Source organism: Perna viridis, chromosome 1 (assembly GCF_037379345.1).
Source record: "Perna viridis isolate PV_CMFRI_1.1 ecotype Kerala chromosome 1, ASM3737934v1, whole genome shotgun sequence".
In the NCBI taxonomy this organism is placed as follows: domain Eukaryota; kingdom Metazoa; phylum Mollusca; class Bivalvia; order Mytilida; family Mytilidae; genus Perna; species Perna viridis.
In genome coordinates this window covers 32,782,420-32,804,489 of record NC_142445.1, presented here as the reverse complement: position 1 = coordinate 32,804,489, position 22,070 = coordinate 32,782,420, and the positions used below count along the sequence as shown (strand labels likewise).

General features: G+C 31.9%; 1 protein-coding gene across 4 annotated transcripts in view; it reads left to right on the top strand.

The window, feature by feature from the left end:
* LOC148628424 (E3 ubiquitin-protein ligase PDZRN3-like) overlaps window positions 1-22,070 on the top strand; it is a 165,192-nt gene that overhangs the window by 50,225 nt on the left and 92,897 nt on the right. Inside the window, exon 1 of one of the 4 annotated variants that reach the window (XM_088587387.1) lies at window positions 15,061-15,184. The exons of the other annotated variants lie outside the window; for them this stretch is intronic. The gene's annotated coding sequence lies outside the window, so the exon portion shown is untranslated. Of the gene's footprint in view, window positions 1-15,060; window positions 15,185-22,070 lie in introns of those variants that run through there. 4 annotated transcript variants of the gene reach the window in all.

Below are 22,070 nucleotides of genomic sequence, written 5' to 3'. Positions count from 1 at the left end.
ACCTTATAGTGTATGCAGAACTCTAAAATTAGGTGTTTTTGAGACATCACAAGGTATATACATGTAGTGACTTACATGAGATGCATGAATATCAATGGAATGAATATATCAGGTTTTTTTCACATTATTTATATTATTTACTAGCAAATACAAAAGATTCAGACCAATAAAACACATGTCTGTGATTTTATAGATCCTAAGACAAGGCTGTGAAAACCCCTGATTTTGCCATATTTCATTGACTGGGTTCATAAAAATGACACTAAATTGTCAGATTTCTGCCTAAACCTTGTTCATAAAGTATGTTTTTGTTGATTTGATGTTCCTAGTGTATAGTTAGAGGAGAAAAACTCAAAGCTGTACAATATTTTCCCCACTGGTCTATATTTCATACCTAGCACCTTAGCAAAAGTGCAATTTCAATGGAAAATCCCATAGAAACCATATTTTTTATTTTAATTTCAGAAAATAGAGAATAAAGGGCCAAAATCTTATTATTTCATGTAGATTTACTGAATTCTTGAAAATAAACACCAAATTACCCCCAGCAAATACTAGCAAATACAATTTCTGATACCCTGGCAACCCCTTATTAGATCAATAAATGTGCTCAATTTGAACAAAAACTGCACTCATGTCAAGATGAACCTTTTTTGACTTCAAGTACAAAGTTTCATCATGATTAGTTGAAAAATATATAAGTTATAGCAAATTTAGTATCAGTGGTACATTGCATGACTCGCATGTCCAATGGTCGAAGGAAATAAGGCCCCTCTAAAATGTACATTTTTTTTTTTAAATGCAATATTTTTGTAATTTTTTACATTGGTTGCATCATATTATGTGTATTTGATGCAATGAAGTTCAGTTTACTCAAGTTCCAGCTGCTTTAAGGCCAAAAATTGGGTTTTTATACATGCGGCCATGGTCAATGCACTTTTAGACCATGTATAGGGGTACACATATGAAAACTCATTTTATGATACTGACAATGACTTAAATTGATCAACTTCAAACACAAAGTGGTCTACACATATCAAATGTACATTGAAAACAATAAGAAGTGGTTTCAAAGCTAAAACTGTCACTCCAGATCAATTTAAACCAGACCTGTACAGAGCTTGTTCAAATGTGATTGTGTCCGATATTAAAAGTTAGCCTTTATTTGGGTTTTGAATGATGAACGATCTGAAACAAATGTAAAATAATGTAAGGTTCTAAGCTTATCAGGTACATAAGCAGACAGTCAGCTGTATTTTTCCAGTTTATCTACAAAAAATTCATTTTTGAAACCTTATAGTGTATGCAGAACTCTAAAATTAGGTGTTTTTGAGACATCACAAGGTATATACATGTAGTGACTTACATGAGATGCATGAATATCAATGGAATGAATATATCAGGTTTTTTTCACATTATTTATATTATTTACTAGCAAATACAAAAGATTCAGACCAATAAAACACATGTCTGTGATTTTATAGATCCTAAGACAAGGCTGTGAAAACCCCTGATTTTGCCATATTTCATTGACTGGGTTCATAAAAATGACACTAAATTGTCAGATTTCTGCCTAAACCTTGTTCATAAAGTATGTTTTTGTTGATTTGATGTTCCTAGTGTATAGTTAGAGGAGAAAAACTCAAAGCTGTACAATATTTTCCCCACTGGTCTATATTTCATACCTAGCACCTTAGCAAAAGTGCAATTTCAATGGAAAATCCCATAGAAACCATATTTTTTATTTTAATTTCAGAAAATAGAGAATAAAGGGCCAAAATCTTATTATTTCATGTAGATTTACTGAATTCTTGAAAATAAACACCAAATTACCCCCAGCAAATACTAGCAAATACAATTTCTGATACCCTGGCAACCCCTTATTAGATCAATAAATGTGCTCAATTTGAACAAAAACTGCACTCATGTCAAGATGAACCTTTTTTGACTTCAAGTACAAAGTTTCATCATGATTAGTTGAAAAATATATAAGTTATAGCAAATTTAGTATCAGTGGTACATTGCATGACTCGCATGTCCAATGGTCGAAGGAAATAAGGCCCCTCTAAAATGTACATTTTTTTTTTTAAATGCAATATTTTTGTAATTTTTTACATTGGTTGCATCATATTATGTGTATTTGATGCAATGAAGTTCAGTTTACTCAAGTTCCAGCTGCTTTAAGGCCAAAAATTGGGTTTTTATACATGCGGCCATGGTCAATGCACTTTTAGACCATGTATAGGGGTACACATATGAAAACTCATTTTATGATACTGACAATGACTTAAATTGATCAACTTCAAACACAAAGTGGTCTACACATATCAAATGTACATTGAAAACAATAAGAAGTGGTTTCAAAGCTAAAACTGTCACTCCAGATCAATTTAAACCAGACCTGTACAGAGCTTGTTCAAATGTGATTGTGTCCGATATTAAAAGTTAGCCTTTATTTGGGTTTTGAATGATGAACGATCTGAAACAAATGTAAAATAATGTAAGGTTCTAAGCTTATCAGGTACATAAGCAGACAGTCAGCTGTATTTTTCCAGTTTATCTACAAAAAATTCATTTTTGAAACCTTATAGTGTATGCAGAACTCTAAAATTAGGTGTTTTTGAGACATCACAAGGTATATACATGTAGTGACTTACATGAGATGCATGAATATCAATGGAATGAATATATCAGGTTTTTTTCACATTATTTATATTATTTACTAGCAAATACAAAAGATTCAGACCAATAAAACACATGTCTGTGATTTTATAGATCCTAAGACAAGGCTGTGAAAACCCCTGATTTTGCCATATTTCATTGACTGGGTTCATAAAAATGACACTAAATTGTCAGATTTCTGCCTAAACCTTGTTCATAAAGTATTTTTTTGTTGATTTGATGTTCCTAGTGTATAGTTAGAGGAGGAAAACTCAAAGCTGTATAATATTTTCCCCACTGGTCTATATTTCATACCTAGCACCTTAGCAAAAGTGCAATTTCAATGGAAAATCCCATAGAAACCATATTTTTTATTTTAATTTCAGAAAATAGAGAATAAAGGGCCAAAATCTTATTATTTCATGTAGATTTACTGAATTCTTGAAAATAAACACCAAATTACCCCCAGCAAATACTAGCAAATACAATTTCTGATACCCTGGCAACCCCCTTATTAGATCAATAAATGTGCTCAATTTGAACAAAAACTGCACTCATGTCAAGATGAACCTTTTTTGACTTCAAGTACAAAGTTTCATCATGATTAGTTGAAAAATATATAAGTTATAGCAAATTTAGTATCAGTGGTACATTGCATGACTTGCATGTCCAATGGTCGAAGGAAATAAGGCCCCTCTAAAATGTACATTTTTTTTTTAAATGCAATATTTTTGTAATTTTTTACATTGGTTGCATCATATTATGTGTATTTGATGCAATGAAATTCAGTTTACTCAAGTTCCAGCTGCTTTAAGGCCAAAAATTGGGTTTTTATACATGCGGCCATGGTCAATGCACTTTTAGACCATGTATAGGGGTACACATATGAAAACTCATTTTATGATGCTGACAATGACTTAAATTGATCAACTTCAAACACAAAGTGGTCTACACATATCAAATGTACATTGAAAACAATAAGAAGTGGTTTCAAAGCTAAAACTGTCACTCCAGATCAATTTAAACCAGACCTGTACAGAGCTTGTTCAAATGTGATTGTGTCCGATATTAAAAGTTAGCCTTTATTTGGGTTTTGAATGATGAACGATCTGAAACAAATGTAAAATAATGTAAGGTTCTAAGCTTATCAGGTACATAAGCAGACAGTCAGCTGTATTTTTCCAGTTTATCTACAAAAAAATTCATTTTTGAAACCTTATAGTGTATGCGGAACTCTAAAATTAGGTGTTTTTGAGACATCACAAGGTATATACATGTAGTGACTTACATGAGATGCATGAATATCAATGGAATGAATATATCAGGTTTTTTTCACATTATTTATATTATTTACTAGCAAATACAAAAGATTCAGACCAATAAAACACATGTCTGTGATTTTATAGATCCTAAGACAAGGCTGTGAAAACCCCTGATTTTGCCATATTTCATTGACTGGGTTCATAAAAATGACACTAAATTGTCAGATTTCTGCCTAAACCTTGTTCATAAAGTATTTTTTTGTTGATTTGATGTTCCTAGTGTATAGTTAGAGGAGAAAAACTCAAAGCTGTATAATATTTTCCCCACTGGTCTATATTTCATACCTAGCACCTTAGCAAAAGTGCAATTTCAATGGAAAATCCCATAGAAACCATATTTTTTATTTTACTTTCAGAAAATAGAGAATAAAGGGCCAAAATCTTATTATTTCATGTAGATTTACTGAATTCTTGAAAATAAACACCAAATTACCCCCAGCAAATACTAGCAAATACAATTTCTGATACCCTGGCAACCCCCTTATTAGATCAATAAATGTGCTCAATTTGAACAAAAACTGCACTCATGTCAAGATGAACCTTTTTTGATTTCAAGTACAAAGTTTCATCATGATTAGTTGAAAAATATATAAGTTATAGCAAATTTAGTATCAGTGGTACATTGCATGATACCCTGGCAACCCCCTTATTAGGCACGAGACCGCAATTAATTTTCAAGTGCATTTCAATATACACATTTGAGCAGATTGAAAAAATTCCACATGGGCAAACTGAATAAAACTTCTCTGGCCTAAAGATATTTACAAACAGGATTTTATATATGAATTATAGAAAATTTTACCATCATTTTCTGAAATTAATACATATAATTTGAAGATGGGGTAAACATGACAAATGAACTGAGTTAAAAGTTCTAAATTTTAATCTTCTTCCACTGAACCAAATCACAACTTTTAGTCAGAATTGATTAATGAAAAAAAAATCCCATGTAATTTTAACCTATTTTCTACCAATTAGAGGCAAAACTTCAGCAAATAAGTTTCCAGTAAAAATATGAAAAAATGTGGAAGGTGCCTACTATCAAAGTTGGAACTATATTCGTATACAATGAAAACCAAGGGGAATTAATTGTGTTCTCGTACCTGCTAACCCCACATGCCATTCTGAGGATTGTGAGCTGACATATGTAGAATCGTGCTGATATATAGTCCTCTGCAGGTTAAAGTTAAGGTAAAGTCCAGAGAAGCCATTGAATATTGTGAAATTAGCATAGAAGCCTATGGGAAGTGGAATTAGTGGTTTCTAGCCTTAAGTAGTGATCAGCTGACTGTCGTAGTTGTCACAGATTGGCAAAGTTTTATGCACTATTTGGAGGTTGCTCCTACAAAAATGATCACTTCAAGTTGAAACCAGGTGACTTCAGGGAAAAACAGGAGATTCTGTTAACATGCGTGGGTGACAGACCAGGGTTGGAGAATCCGTATTATATGACTTTTTCGCGGATGTTGCAGAATTGTGCTGTGTTGCATTGTAACAATTATCATCTGGGAGCGGTTGTAAAAGTCGAATAAGTTCAATATAGAAAAAAACATAAACGTTTATTTGGTTGTATTGTCACAAAACACGTCCACAGCATACAAAAGTCCTTTTCATTCTCAAACATACAACGTCACTAGCAAAATACGGGAAATAAAGTATAAGTACAATTTAAAACGGATGATAAATACAGATTTACAGCAGTGGGTGTTACCCATGCATTACTGGTGACTTGACACCTATGGGCTTGTTTAGTGGTGTACTAGTGTTCTGTTGGCTTGTCCAGTTGTAACTAAGAGTTCTGTTGGCTTGTCAAAAGTGTTTTAGAATTTAATGGGCTTGGTTAATGGTGAAATAAAGTTCTGTGGGCTTTTTCAATGGTGAACCAATGTTTTTTTGGCTTCTTCTATAGTGAACTAGGTTTCATGAGTTTTGTGCAGTGGTAAACTAGAATAGTCAATATGTGTGTATCAAGAAAAACCCTGCATCAGAATTGATAAAAGTTTCATTTATTGCAATTTTTTTGCAATAATAAAGTTATTTACAGTAATTGAAAATTAAAGAAAGTAAGTTTTAATTTTTAACGTAACAAATTTTAACTGAATTTATACAACAGGTGAAATTACTAATGTTCAAACAAAGAAAGACCTTTTGATTAAGATGTTCTAGTTCCCTAAATGGCTGTACCCTTAGAACAGGTTGATGAACACTATCTTTATAGAAATGCAAATTATGATGTAAAAATTCAGTTTTGTAGTATTTTCTATGGAGAATATAGTAAGTTCATCAAAAAACCTCCCACAAATCTAACATATTTTGTGGAGATTTTAATTAGGGAGGGTTAAAGGGTATGTGTACCAATATTATGCATCTGAAAATAGTCTTAGGGAATGGAAGATTAGATTTTAGATATTTGAAATATTCACAATTTCTGTGTTCACATTGGTAGTCAGAGATCACTGCATACCAATTTTGATTCATTCAGAATAATTACTGTATGATCTTAAATGGAATTCTTATGTTACATCCGCTTGTCCACAATATACACCATAATATACAGTAGTATATTAGAGTTCTGTGGCAAAGTAAAATCCGACACACAGGTTAACTAACTAAGTTTATTCACTATGCTACAAGAATATATATTTATAAATCCAGTTAATACTTTTCTTATGACTGAGGCTAACTCAAAGTCTAAAGTTTGTAAATGCATGAGACACACTCATTTACTAATAAGTAATCCATTTTATTTTTATTTTTTAACAACAAATAAATACTTTATTCAATTACGCTTGTTACATATAGCACCTTGAACCCAAGTTTTTCAAGGTGTTCCCTGTAAATTCCTCTAATTATTCAGGGTAATAACTAGTTGTAAAAAGATACATATATATATAAATAAACTTTCAATTACAAAGTAAATAATCGTTAAGTATGAATTAAACAGACATACAGGTAATTAATCTACCAAAAGTTTCCTAAACCTCACTAAAAATAATTCTTTATTTTTTTCACCTATTCTTTTCATGTATTCTTATATAAAAATGGAGAAAACATTTACATTTTTTTGATTTTTTTTGGATATACAATAAATTTGTAGATAGAAAAAGCAAGTATTGTCAATATATAGTTGATAAAAAAATACTTTTCATCAGCAATCTTGTATCCCAAGACAATATGTTCTAGTTTAATATTAGAATTTATGCCAGATTTTCTAAAGACATTATTAATCTCATTCCAGAAATATAAATAAATTTTATCGGCCCATCCTATCCCAGCAACCTTATCTTTACATGATTTAAGATTTCCCACCCAGATTCCTTCTGTCTTTTCTCTATTGAGATTAAGCCCCAAAAAAGATCCAAAAATTTCAATCTCGTTCATGGCTTTCTCTACATCGTTTTTAGAACTACAAAATAATGTAGTATCATCAGCCAATTGAGAGATCTTAATACACCTATTTTTCTTATCTAACTTGATTTGAATACCTTTAATACTTTGATTTTTTCTGATACGAAGCGCCATGATTTCCACAGCCAGAACAAATAACAAAGCTGATAAAGGACATCCTTGTCGAATGCCTCTAAAATTCTTAAAAGTTTGTGATACCCACCCATTATTTATTATACATGTTTGAATATCTGACTATAATGTTTTGACCCACCTAATAAACGAATCATTGAAGCCAAAATGTTTCAGAACTGTAAACATGAAATTCCGTTCAAGAGCGTCAAAAGCCTTCGAGAAATCTACAAAAACTATAGCGCCATCTATCCTATATGTCTCGGCATAATCAATCACATCTTGTATCTGTCTTAAGTTAAAACCTATAAACCTATTTTTTACATAACCAGTCTGACTTTTGTTAATGAGTTTTGGTAACACAAGTTTCAGAAGTTGTGATAGAACGTTTGATAATATTAATTAATTATTAAATCTACATTTAATAAGGAAATTGGACGATAGTTACTAATGTCTAAGGGATCTCCTTTCTTAAACAGAAGAGACAGTACACTTATTCTTTGGGAATTTGAAAGCATACCGTCTTCATAACCCATGTTGAACACTTTTACAATTACTAATTTTAACTTTTCCCAGAATTTTCAATAAAATTCTACTGATAAGCCATCTAAGCCGGGTGATTTATTAAGTTTCATATGAAAAATTGCCTTAGTACACTCCTGAGCAGTAATCTTTCCATCGCACACTGACATGTCATTTTCATTGAGATCGGATTCTAGGAGTTTCAAAAATATATGCATTACTACCCTCTAAATCTGGATTACTACTAGAATATAATTTTTTATAGAACTAATCCATTTTATTACAATGTATTAATTTGGTAGCATATTTTTTAAAGTATTTCATAAGACTATCTTATGTGGTTATTCTTACAAAAGACTACATATACTTTATACAAGACTACTGGTCAGTTTTTACCTTTTCACAAGTTCTTTTTGCTTGTCTGTTGCTTTTGTAGTGGTAAACTTGTGAGAATTCAATGAAGACATTTCATTCTGTATTGTTAACTTTTCTTTCATCTGTTGCAACATCCCTTCAGCACATGTGTATGGAGTTTTCTTATCACAACTTATATGTTATGCAAGAGCTTGCCGAAACTACCCCTTGTAATCTTTTTGTTCTGTGCTAGACTTCTTATAATTAGGCTTCTGGAACTGGGTTAAGTTTCTACAAGATTAAATTCATCAAGCACTACAGAACATTATGAACTTATGGATCTTTATGCATCATTAGTGCATTTACTGGTACTTTTGTTTCTTTGAATGTGGTATTTTGGTTATTTGAGCTCCTTTGTTATGTATATCTTTTTCCCTGTCTAGTCTTTATCCTTGAAATATATTCTTTTGATTTCCACTACAATCTTGGATCTCTTGATTACTCTTTGATTAATTCAGAATATTTATTTTATGCTCTAAAAATTGATAACATTGTTACATTTTTGGAAAAGCAAGTCCCTCTTGTTAATCATACATTAAGTAGTGAAAATGACACTTAAAATGACCTTACAAGAGAAAATAAAAGATTAGATTAATAGGTATCAGTCTTGTATTACATATTCTTAAGTGGGTGTACGTCAAAACATGGAGGCTAAAAAACATAGTGCGCTTTCTTTTTGCCTTTTCCTGTTTTTATTTATTTGCAATGACACGAAAGACTTGTTTTTGAGGAAAAACAGTATTTTCATGAAAAATAGGGGTCTATTTAATGAACTCAAAATAAAAGTGAAAGTAGAAGTCTATTTTTCCACCTGTTCTGGTGTACCAGAGTTTGTGCTTATTTTTCTAAAATGGACCTAAAAATTATTTTTGACAATTCCTTGTTGGAAAAACATGGTCTAAAGTAAGATTGAAACTCCTTCTATGGCAAGCCAAAGTGGACAAAAAGGAGCATTTTCTGATATTAAAACATGATTTTTTAATATTACAGATTCATTTTCTAATATTACAAATGAGATTTCTTGTATCACAAAACACTTTTTTATATTAGAAATTAAAAATTCAAATGAATTTCTAACATTAAAAAACTATTTATTAATATAAGAAATTGATTTTCTAATATTAGAAAATGGATTTGTCATATTCAGTTACTATTTTTTAATATTAGAAAATCATTTTGTTATATTAAAAAATGTGACTAATTTTGCAGTATTGCAAAGTGATTTTTAATACTACAAATTCATTTTCTAATATTACAAATTCAATTTGTACTATTACAAAATGTGTGATATTTTATAATATTACTACATCAGGAATCAGTAATATTAGTAAATGAATTTTTAATATTACAAATAGAATTTCTAATATTAAAAATAATTTCTAATATTAAAAAAATGATTTTGTAATATTAAAAATTCATTTTCTAGTATTACAAAATATTGATTTTTGTCCACTTTGGCGTGCCATATCCTTCTCTATTTTTTTTTAAATAATCATGTAAATTTAAGGTTTACTATAGAAACCTATGGGGCAAAGAATACAAGACTGAGGCCTGTTATTAGTCTCCTACTAGCAATATTGAAGGAGCCATTGATTTGCACTTTCTGTCAATTATAATTGTATCAGTCTACCAGTAAAGGTCACCTTTTTGTGCACCCTACTAATTCAATAATTATTTTTGTTTAAAATCATGAGTTACAGATCAAGAATGAGACTTACACTAATAGGATACTATAGACAGTTTACCAAATTTTCTGTTTTCATGCTTGCAGATATTCATTTGATATTTAGTACATCACTTTACCACTGCAATTAACAGATAACGTTTATTTTAATTTTATTGGCTGAGTTATGGCCATTGGACTTCATTGCAGACTACTGCAAATTAATGCAGACTTGAAGTTTGTAACCAAACTTTGCATGAATGTTTCTAAGGGTATTTTTAACAATCTTTTAGTGGTGATTTTTTTCTGGCAAATTTTATGTCGACTTAACTTGAAAATTATTTAGTCAGGTCGACATCTTTTTTTCTACAATTCGACAGCATATCTCAAAATCTCGTCCTTGGGTTGTGATATTGCTCACTACTGCTCACTACTGCTGTCGTGAAATCAGGTTGTCGAGATACTTATGTTGACATGTCGACATAATTATGGGAACAAGTCGACTTATCTTCTCACTACTGCAGTCTGAAAACTGAAATAAAACATAGTAACCCACGTAGCCCATGGACTTGGCAGGTCCACTGTGCACTGTCCACATATGCTTCAGTAAAAAATAGCGCATTTGGTATTTTCTGTTTAATATTATCACAATTTATACTTCTGGGGTTCTTTCAGTGAATTTTGGAGACATCGTAGTCAGAATTTATCAAAAAGTGCAAAAAATGGGATTTTTGATTTTTCCCTTAAAAGTCACATATGTTCGTCTCTACAAATGCTCAAATAAAACGTCTCCAATTTGGTGTCATTCGATAGATAATTTAATTTTCTACATATATAAACCACAAAAAATATTTTTTTTAGAAAGAATTTTTAAAAAATGTTAAAAATACTACCACTACCACTAGAAAACTGGTCTCAGGATCATGCAGAATTCTCATTCACAGCATACTGCATGACACAGTAGAAATATTTTAAGCATTCATACTTACTGTAAGATAATGATGTAACCAACATATCTGATCAATTCAGACACTTAGATGTTTCTTTTGGGGAGACAATTACTATAAAATCGTACAAGAGGGGAATTGCACAATATCTTTTAGATCTCTTGTTATTGTCATATTTTTTAGAATATCATAATTCAAACAAGCTTTTGTGTGATACAGTACATTAATATAGTGTCTTAGCTTCCAAATGAGCCCCAGGAATAAATATTTGAACTTTTCCAAGTCAAGTTATGCGGAAAATTGTCACCCCTACCCATTAAAAAAATACCTCAACATAACTAAAATGTTAATTTTTTGGCATAAAAACGGGTTACTATTGTTTTAATTAATTTAATTAATTGTTTTTTAATCTTTTCATTTCAGGCATGCATTTTTCAGTTTCAATGTGATAATACTAAGTTTTTCATAAAGGAGGAATTTTTGAAATTTCATATTTTCTTCATTTTTACCTGTATATGCAAAATCCCAAATTTGCATTTTTTGATAAATTCTTACTACGGAAATCACCAAAATTCATCGAAAGAACCCCAGAAGTATAAATTGTGATAACACTAAACAGAAAATACCAAAGAAGTCATTTTTTACTGAAGCATTTTTTATTATAAATACTCTGGGTGTTTTGACATTGAAAAATAAGTCAATTTAAGCTATTTTTTGGTGGGGTAGGGGTACATTTATTTTCATTTTACCCCAAAATCCCTAGTGTTACCATCATTTTCTTGGTACCATTGTAAAGTTGAGACATTGGGCTAACATCATGATGCCTCAATTTGTTTAGTTTGTTTACACATGCTGTCCCAGGAAGACTTAAAAAGCTCAAACAATCTTGGCTATTTGACCCAGTGGGGAACAGATATAGGATTACACTTAAAAGAATCTGAGAATATTCTTTGGCGACAAATTGATTTAGTAATGGGAGGTATAAAGGTACCTAAAAATCACCATGTAGTTGATAAGTGGGGGTGTGTGTGTGCAGTGGACCCGCGCCAGCCCATGGGCTACATGGGTTATTATGTTTTATTTCAGCTTTCAGAGAGGATGAGTAGACTTGTTCCGATTATTATGTCGACAAGTCGACATATATATCAGGACATGTCAACATAAGTATCTCAACAATGACGGCAGTAGTGAGCAATATCTCGACCCAAGGACGAGATTTTTAGATATGCTATGTCAAAATGTCAAGAAAAAGATGTTGACTTGACTAGATAATTTTCATGTTAATTCGACTTTTTGAGATTATTAAGTAGACTAGTTGTGATAGTTATGTCGACCTATTGACATAATTATCTTGACAGCTCAACTTGTCAATGGCAGAAATAAGCCTCCATACCTTTATTACATATTCTCATTGTGCATCTTTTATTTTAAATTTTGATCCAAAATAATTGGGAGGTTGAAAGATGCATGTTAGGCTGTGGGGGAGTACAGTTTTACTAGTCTCAGAACATTTTCTCCAAAATGACTATTCATTTGTTTTTGTAATTTTTGGATATTTTCTGTCCAATTTCATGGTTCAGTTCAATACATTTTCCCTAAAACAAAGCTAAATAAAAGGCAATAAGGAAGTCATTGACTGGAGTATGTGAGAACCTTACGTGGGTCAAAGTAGTATCTAGACTCTTTATGGGAGTTATTGCCCTTGAAATATAAAATGATGAGATGTTTTTTTATGAACAGGCCTAATAAGTCTCACAAGGTAAAATTTGAAATGGATGGTGTGTTTGAAATGACATTTTATTTCAAGTATCCGATGAGTTCTTTTACATTTTCTGATGAGCTGTTTTTGCTCCTTACACCTTCTACTTTGCATTGGTTAATATTTCCGTAATAGATATTTTTATTTGAGTCAACTATTAACAACAAATTTATGACCCAGTACTTTATCTGTTAATTTATGGATTAAATTATACATCCAATTTCAGCTTGCTCTTTCTGTCAATTTACACTTGCATAATTTTTTAATTTATGGATTAAATTATACATCCAATTTCACCTTGCTCTTTCTGTCAATTTACACTTGCATAACATATTTCTAAGCTTCTACTGGACAATTTTTTTGATGTGATGACTTGTACCGTGTCTCTCCTCTTTCAAGTTACCAGCATGTCTGCTGTCTGCTTTTTATAATATTTAATTAGATTTTCAGAGGGCAAAAAATTTGCTATTAGTTTTGGGATATTATCTGTGCAAAAGTCTTGAAAAGTATTTGGCAGATTCTTTTTTATTCTGACACAGTCGGTATAGTTTTGTTTTTTATCCTTTGACCTTAAAGACGCTCTTCCAAGGAAACGCAAGTCACCTGATCGCAATTCTCTTTCCTGATTGGCTGAATACTAATAACTTAATGGAGTTTGAAAAAACTGTAGGATCGAAAATTGTGTGCCATGTGTTATTTCCTGAATGAAATGTAGAAAATTATAAGTAAAAGAAAGAAAAAATTATTATCTCAGCTATATTTTTTTTAAGATAGTACTTATATTGGATGTGCTGTTTTCTATGACAAAATCAATGTCAAGTTAAATTTTAACAAGTATGACTTCTGTCATTTAAAATGATTTTTGAGAGGCAACAATTTTTTTTGTTTGAAGAAATAGGGATCTTTGACTGTGCAAACATTTATTTGGCAGATTCTTTTCAAATTTTGATATGGTTTTTCGTGTGACAAAACGAAGGCCAATTTGGATTTTTACTAATGCATTTGATGTTTCTTATTGGTTTTTAAGAAAATATGGACTCTCACTATTGTCGTGTTTGAGTTGGGACTATTGCAACTTGCATTTTGTCTGGCTTGATTAAATGTCATATTTGTTATAAACATTATCTAAATTCCATTTCTCATGTACAAAAAAAAAAAAAAAAAATACCAATTTCTGTGGATTAAGGAAGATACACAAGTTGTGGATTCTTGAATTTGTGGTTTTGAGATTTTCAGGATACACTTCAAAGGGATTCTCCATTTTGTTGGAAACTGAATTTCGTGGTTTGCCCTACTCACAAAAACAAAAACTATGAAAACTGGCACCCCATGAACAATAGTTTTAGGAGAGTGCAACAAATGTTCAAGCTTCTACAAGTTCATTCTTTCATTTGGCTTCAGACTATTTTGTATTATTGGGGAATACAGTATCTTCACACAAACACTCAATAAAACTCCCTGCATTGAATTATTCACAGTTCTAACAATGTGGAAAAATTTTTTTCCCATGAATTTGACCCGCCTCTTGTTCAGGTTTGTTATAAAGACAAATTTTGAACAGATTTTTAAGTCATATTTACATGGTGACTTGTACTATGTTCCATGATGCCTACTTCCTTTTTATTGTGGAACTTGTCATTTTTGCTGAATATGAGAGTGATCTATGCTTAGACAGCTTTCTTTCAACAATTTCTTGTTGCCATGTGCAATACTATCAGAATGGCCTGAATTTTTTCTTGGCTAAGTTTAAGTATAAATGTCCTTTTTATTAATGATTCAGTTATTGATGTAACTAAGTGGGTTTCAGAAGTTAATGATTTCTATCAGATAATAATGGCAATGAACAGCAGATAGGTGATAAGTATCATATCATGGAAAGAAGAAACAAAGGGTTTTAAAATGACCTAGTGGGATTTCTATATCAGGGATCTTTCAATCATTTCCCAGGTTATCAGGTTAGCTATAGTTCTCAAACATTTGCTCTGCCAAATATCCTCAGTATTTGAATGTATTCCAACAAGAACAAAGGGACTGATATTATGGATTAGTAAGATAAGAATTCACTTAATTATGGAGTGTCATTTCTCTACACACCATCTTCCCTTTGGATGTCAGATTTATACAAATAAAATTTTTAAGAAGGAAAAATAGAGCAATATATTCTTATTGATTTACTAGGGCAAATGTTGAGATAATTTCCCCACTTCTAATGATTGTGGTGATATCACTGATAATCTACTAAAACATTGACATAGTATCTCTCTCACCAGAGGTTACAGTGTTTGTCTTTAATCAAGTTGTATGCAGTCTATGAGTTTTTGTTGTGATGTAGCAGAGTTGCTCAAGCAAGATTTGTAGGGAGTTTTATTTGTCTCAGGTAAGTTTTTTCCATCTAGTATACCAGGTCAGAGAAAACTGACTTACTTTGCTTTATTTTGATTTGTCATATGGAAAGATTACTGATATAATGTTTTTCTTTCAACTTTAATTATGTGATTATTTGTTTATGATAATATGTAATCTTCTTTGTCCAAAGAACAAAAACAGAGGTGTTGTACAAATCTCAGTGTTTGGCCTAATACTGTTGATGTGATGGAATTTATGGAAGGCTTTGGAGCAAAGGTGAAAAATCAATCTTCAGTATGACTCAATGTTCTAATCAAATCTATAACTGATCTCTCAACTAAATTGGTTATTAAAGAGATGATGAATACTAATTGAATTACCTTTGTAGAAACCCTCAGGTAGAGGATGAAAGGAGCACTTGGTTAAGGATAGGTTAATATTTTTCTTTGTTTATTCACTTTTTTTATCAGATATGGTCATGCATTTGCATCATGTCTGGACATTAACTTGATTTAAGTGAATGGATCTGTTTGAATATGTACATATGTACTACAGTAAATGGGGGGGGGGCTTGGGTTGATTTTGGGGATTGTGACTTGAACCATGCAGGAAGAGGAAAGAAAGTAAGAAACAAGCATTTTCAAAATGTCTAGACAATCAATTGACTATAAGTGAAATTGGACATTCGTGACATTATACCACACGATGCAAAAACACAAAAAGATGGCTGGCATTGATTTTGGGGATTGTCACTCAAAGTATTTCAGAATCAGGGGCCAAAGTGTGGCCAGAAACAAGAATTTTCATGATATCTGGACTATGACTTGACTATAAGTGAATAAATCTTAATGAAATTATACCACAAGTTGCCATACCGCAAAAGATAAGCTGAGATTGATTTTGAGGATTGTGACTCGAACCTGTAGAAGTTAGGCACCAAAAAGGGGTCTAAAAGTAGCAATTGTATTATATCTGGGCATCAACTTGATTGAAGTGAATGGATCATGGTGAAATTTTACCCCAAGGAAGGATGTCTGGGATTAATTTTGGAGGTTTTTACTCAAAAAGTTTAAGAATTAGGGATCAAAGAGTGGTCAGTAACTGCCATTTTCATGATATCTGGACAATAACTTGACTATAAGTGAATGGATTTTTATGAAATTATACCACACAGTGCAAAAACACAAAAGGAAGGCTGTGATTAATTTTAGAAATTGTCACTCAAAGCATTTTCAATATATCGTGACAATTACTTGACTACAAAGTGATATACCTTTCTAAGAAAGGCTTGTATTGATTTTGGGAGTTGTAATAGTAACCATATGTGAATAAGCAGACAAACAGGGCCACTTTGATTCTTGTCAAATTCTTTTCCTGTGTCAAATATTATTGTGAATCCAAATTCAGATCTGTATTATGCTTGATTGGTAATTTCATACTTGCCCCTTCTGTTCATTTTTTACCTCTGTGGCAGTATCAAGCTGCACACAGGAAGCATTTTATTGCATTTTGGGTAAGTAATAGAACATAACTTTACAGCATCGGCTATCTTTTTGTAAAGAGAGCAGAAGTATTATTAAAGTCACTTAAAAACCAGGAATAAAAAAAGGTTTACCAACTTAATCATGTATTATCTTTTATAAACCCTTTGACACTCCAGTGTTAAAATTATTTGAATTATGGATGATTTATTTCCCTCCCCCAAACAAAGTCTGTGTGGTATATAGGTTTCACCCTGTCTGTCTGTCTATCCATCAGTCTGTCTGAATTAATTTCGAAGCTGCTGAGCATTCTTATGAAACTTTGTAGGATGTAATCAAACCACATTGAGATGAAAGTACAGTCAAGAATTTATGTTAGGGCAAAATTCAAGATATGAAGTCTGTTGGACTTGGCATTTTTCACAAAAATTTGGTCAGATGCATTGTCAGCAACTCTTCTTTATCCACTTGTGGTATTATTATGAAATTTAATGGAGTGTAAAATTACTATATTGGGAGCTGCATATTGTCAGGAATTTATGTTTGGGTGAAAATTGTCGAAATGACATTACTGTTCTCAGGCAATTTTTAAGCAAATCTTAGTCTGATGCATTGTTCGCAACTCCTCCTCAACAAGTTGTTAGTAATTTACATTTAATTAAGGTTCAGCTAACGTCAATATGTAGGACATTCCTTAGTGAAATGTTTTCATTCATTGCTTTAATAATACATTAAATTAAACATTAAAACTACAGCTGTCAAAAACAAGATTTGATGTCTGAAATTCATATAGTTCTGTTCCTAAATGAATAATGCAGTGCAGCTCATTTTATTGAAATATCAACGATTTATTTTGTGCTAATTGTAATTTTTTAACATATTTTTTAGTATAAGAATTCGTCCTATCTTTTTATTGGATAAAAAACTTGACAAACATTACTTGGCATTTATACCATTTCTTATATGATGGAAACAACCAACTTTCCTGAAACGATAAACATTGATAGCATTGAATTATTGAACCATTTAACTAATTCCATGAAAATTAATAAATTAACTTACTGCAAGGTAATTAATACCTATAAGGTATTTACACCAGTAACTTGATGGTATCATTTGTGCCAGACAACAGATATCTTATTACACTGACCTGTTGAAAATGATACTAGTTTAATAAAAGAAAGTCTTCTTCACTGGTTCACATTTTCTCTGTGTGTAGCATTAGATAAACATGTACAGTGTTATATAACTGCAAAAAAATTGGTATGGCACTGTTGTCTGTGTTGTCATCCGTTGTCACTCTTGGTTTTTGTATGATAACTTGGATGTTAATTAATTCATCTTAATAAAATTTTACAACAAGGTTCCAAACCACAAAGGAAGGCCCAAAGTGTTTTGTAAATAAGGGGCTAAAAAGGGGCCAATAACAATCATTGCATAGAATTTACCTATTTAAATGTGGATAAAGTAAATGAATGTCTATAATATTGTTTTGTTATATATATTCTATACTACATAGGTCAGACTGGAGTTAACTTTAGTGGTTTAGATTTTAAAAAATAAGGAATGAGCAACCGAAAAAATCGGAAACAAGCAATTTTCTGATATCTGGATGATAATTTGAGTTAAAGGTAATAGATTTTTATGTAATTGTACCACAATGGTCATACAACAAAAGGAAGGCAGATATCTATTTTGGGGTTGTGACCTGAACTATTTAGGAGTTAAGGGCAAAAAGGGTTCTGAAGTGAGCATTTTCATGATATTCAGACAGTAGTTTGACTTTAAATAATTGATCTCTTTGAAATTGTACCTCAAGGTGCCATTTTATAAATAGAAGGCTGGAATAGATTTTGAGGATTGTGCTTTTAACCATTTCGGCAAAATGGGCAAAAAGGGGTCACTTTGATTCTGGTCATATTCTTATCATGTGTCAAATAGTTGATCACATTCACATATCCAAGTAAACCATCTATTAAACAAGTATCAGTATTAGTATCAGTATAGTATTAGATAACCTCTCAGTCCTTAAATCATCGTGTAAACGTTTTTAAATGAGTGTTTTGTCTTGAAGTGATAACGAAAGAAAAGAGACAGTGCACAGGTGCTAAAGGTGGGGTTATACCGACATATACTGTTTGATGATATGAAGACGTCATATTAGAATGTTTTATATTTACTTGTTCTTTGTTCTTTGGTGCTGAATTTGCAGAACAATAATATATTTCATAGACAGTAGAAAGTGTTTCAGCAACATCAGTATCTCTAAAAATTAATGTTGTTATTGTTCTTTTTTCCTTTTAAGAACTGTTTATTAATGAATATATCTTGTAAGATTTATTCTAAACTCACCAAGTTTTCACTACAACTATAACGATAAACAGTACTAAAAACTACAGACTATACTAGCTAATTAACAATATGATCCTTTCTCTTTCTTGTGAGGAAAAGGAGTTGTGATGAAAATTAAATTTAAGTGTCAGAATGTAAAAAGTTATGAATCAGTCATTTGTCAAGAAAGGCACATGTTCATGTCAATGACACAGTTTTCATCAAAATATGACAGTACTTAATTGTAACACAATGTTGACCTCAACAATGTGATGTTCTTAATATTACACTGTTTATAACTGGGCTTTCATTTAGTATACAGTGTTTATCAAAGATACCCTCATCTCAATATACAATAACTACTTATAATTAGTCTTTCTTCTGTGTGTGTTTTTTTTTAATTAAAACACATTAATCAGAAAAGTTAGTCCATAGAATATGTACTGATTTCTCCTGTTTCCAAGCATTGTAAAATGTCATGAGCATTAGCACCATTCTTGGTTAGTACATTTGCTAACTGTCCATTTGTCTCAATCCAACTGACTACTACATCTTTTTGGCTCATTTCTTCAATTCTTAGGTGCTTTTCTGATACTCTTTTCCTTGAATGTTTAGATTCTATGAAGTCTATATTGTCAATAACACATCTCACTTTAATACCTCCGTCCGAGGTACATTTGTTGAACACCAACTCATTATACAATATGGCTAGTGATGATACACAATCAATGCCGTCTGCCAAGGCTAGAGTATCACTAGCAAGAGTGCTTCTTACAACCCTTCTAATTTTCTTAGATTGCCATGCTATTGGATAGATTTTATTATTTCCTCCATTGAGCATGATTACAAAACCTCCTTGACTTCCTCCATCAGGAAGATTACCAAAAGATGCATCACTGTAAAGTAGTAGTTCAACATTTTCTCCAATATCCTGAAAATGTAAAGATACTTCTTCATTTTTAACTTTTCTCAATAGTTTGTTCACTTTCTTCAAGTCCTCAGCTGTGTTTGTCTGTAATTTTAACACAATAACTGCAACATCACATGCTATATCTGGACGTGTTTGTTTGGCAAGCCACAATAGTTGTCCAACTTTGGATCTGAGAATAGTTTGCTCCTTGGAAGAAAGTCTGGAGTCCTTTGGTCTTCCCCTTTCTATTGCAACAGTGTTTAAGATTTGAACATAATCTTTCTGACTTAGTACAATTTCATCATCTGTTTGACTTAAACTAAGCCCTAAATATATTAAGGATTTTGATTCCTCCTTTCCAACTTTGAATTCATCTCGTATTTACATCATTACACTCTGTTTAAAGTATTCAGTTCCTGCCCAAAGAAAATCATCTATATGAATAGTTAGTACACCAACTAGACAATTTGAATCATGCCAGTGAAATACTGCTGGATCAACTTTTGACTGAATTCCCCCACATTCCAGAAAGGTTTTCTTAACCTTCTCAAACCACTTGAGTGATGCATCATCCAACTCATAGACACATTTCTCTAGAAGCTAAACCTTTCCTTTGGTGTTAGCCTCTTTTGGTGGATGCAGAAGAACTTTTTTTTGCAATTTCTCCCCTTGCAAAAATGCTTTTTAATGTCAATGGAATTGATATGTCATTTATTTTGCACAACTATGGATAGAATAAGTCTAAGTGATTGCTTGTCACATGTTGGGGAGTTTTTCTGTATCTCATCTAAACAATCCTCCTCGAAACCTTTTGCTACCAGTCTTGCCTTCCTTTTAATGACTTCATCAGTTTCTTTTATGGTATACACCCACCTAGTTGATATAGATGGCTGACCGATTTCATCAACTTCTTTATAGACATTATGTCTTCTCCAATTTTCTAATTCATCATCTTTGGCTTGTTGAAAGTCAACCTCATTGAAAAGGACATTTTCTGACTGTTTGTCAGTTACAGTCTCTGAGTCAGAATTTATGACATGCAAGTCATCAACAGTGCTTAAATCTATTGACATTTGGTTCCCTTTCAGTCGATCTGGTTTCTTACATTCAATATTTTACCAGTTTCTTTTATGTGTAGAAGCTTTGCCTGGTCCTCCAAGTTTAATTCCTTCTAACTGATTGTTTGCTCCAGGACATTTAAAATTGACCATTTAGTTCTTTCTCAAAATGATGTTTTGATAACAGTGAGTATTTGAATTAGCACCTCTACTATTGTCTCTTTGAACCATTGTTTTCATCTCCATTGTCAGGTTGTGCTACATTTTCATCACTTCCCTGTTGAGTATTGTCCATCTCGTAATCTGCCATATGTTTATCATTCAAATAATTCTCATTTTCTGGTTCAGAATCATTGTCAGCTTGATTATACATTTAGTGTTCCTCTTGAGCTACTGTATCATTTATATTGGGTTGATGGTTTAGTTGCATATCATCATCATCATTGCCATATTGGTTAACATCTTGAGGTATCACTTTCTGATTGTTTGTATTATTAGTTCTATCATAGTAAGCTGTTTGGCTATTTCTTTGTGGCAAGCACTTCCTCTTGTTTGGTTTATCAATGTCACGTAGAATTCTACTTTCACAAACTCTTACGTAAGTTCCTCCATACAGTACGAAGACAACAACATTATCCTGTCCAATTACTGTACCTGGCCCTTTCTGCAGATTGTCTCTTAAAAAGTATACCTTATCTCCAGTTCTAAACATTTCCCCAGAAGGCTGAATCTAATTTTTCAGATGATTCTGATGCGATAAAAGCTTTCCTTGCTTCATGAATACCAACTAAATGTTTTCCCATTGCTCTACTGATTGTTTGTCCTTTAAGGGCTGGTGGTTTATGCACAAATGTTGAGGGCAAGTTTGGGTTTCTTCCAAACACAATTGGATATGGACTATATCTATATACATTTTCAAGACTGTTTTTTGCATTCACAGCCCAACTAAGTGCAGTTTCCCAAGAAAGATCAGTACTTTCTCTAATTTTGTTAACAGTTTCGGTTAGTGTTGCATTATGTCTCTCCACAATTCCATTTGACCATGGTCTATAACCGGCCGTCGTTTTGACAGACATGTTTAGATTTTCTGCCATATCTCTAAATACTTGTGAATTGAACTCTCCACCATTGTCAGTA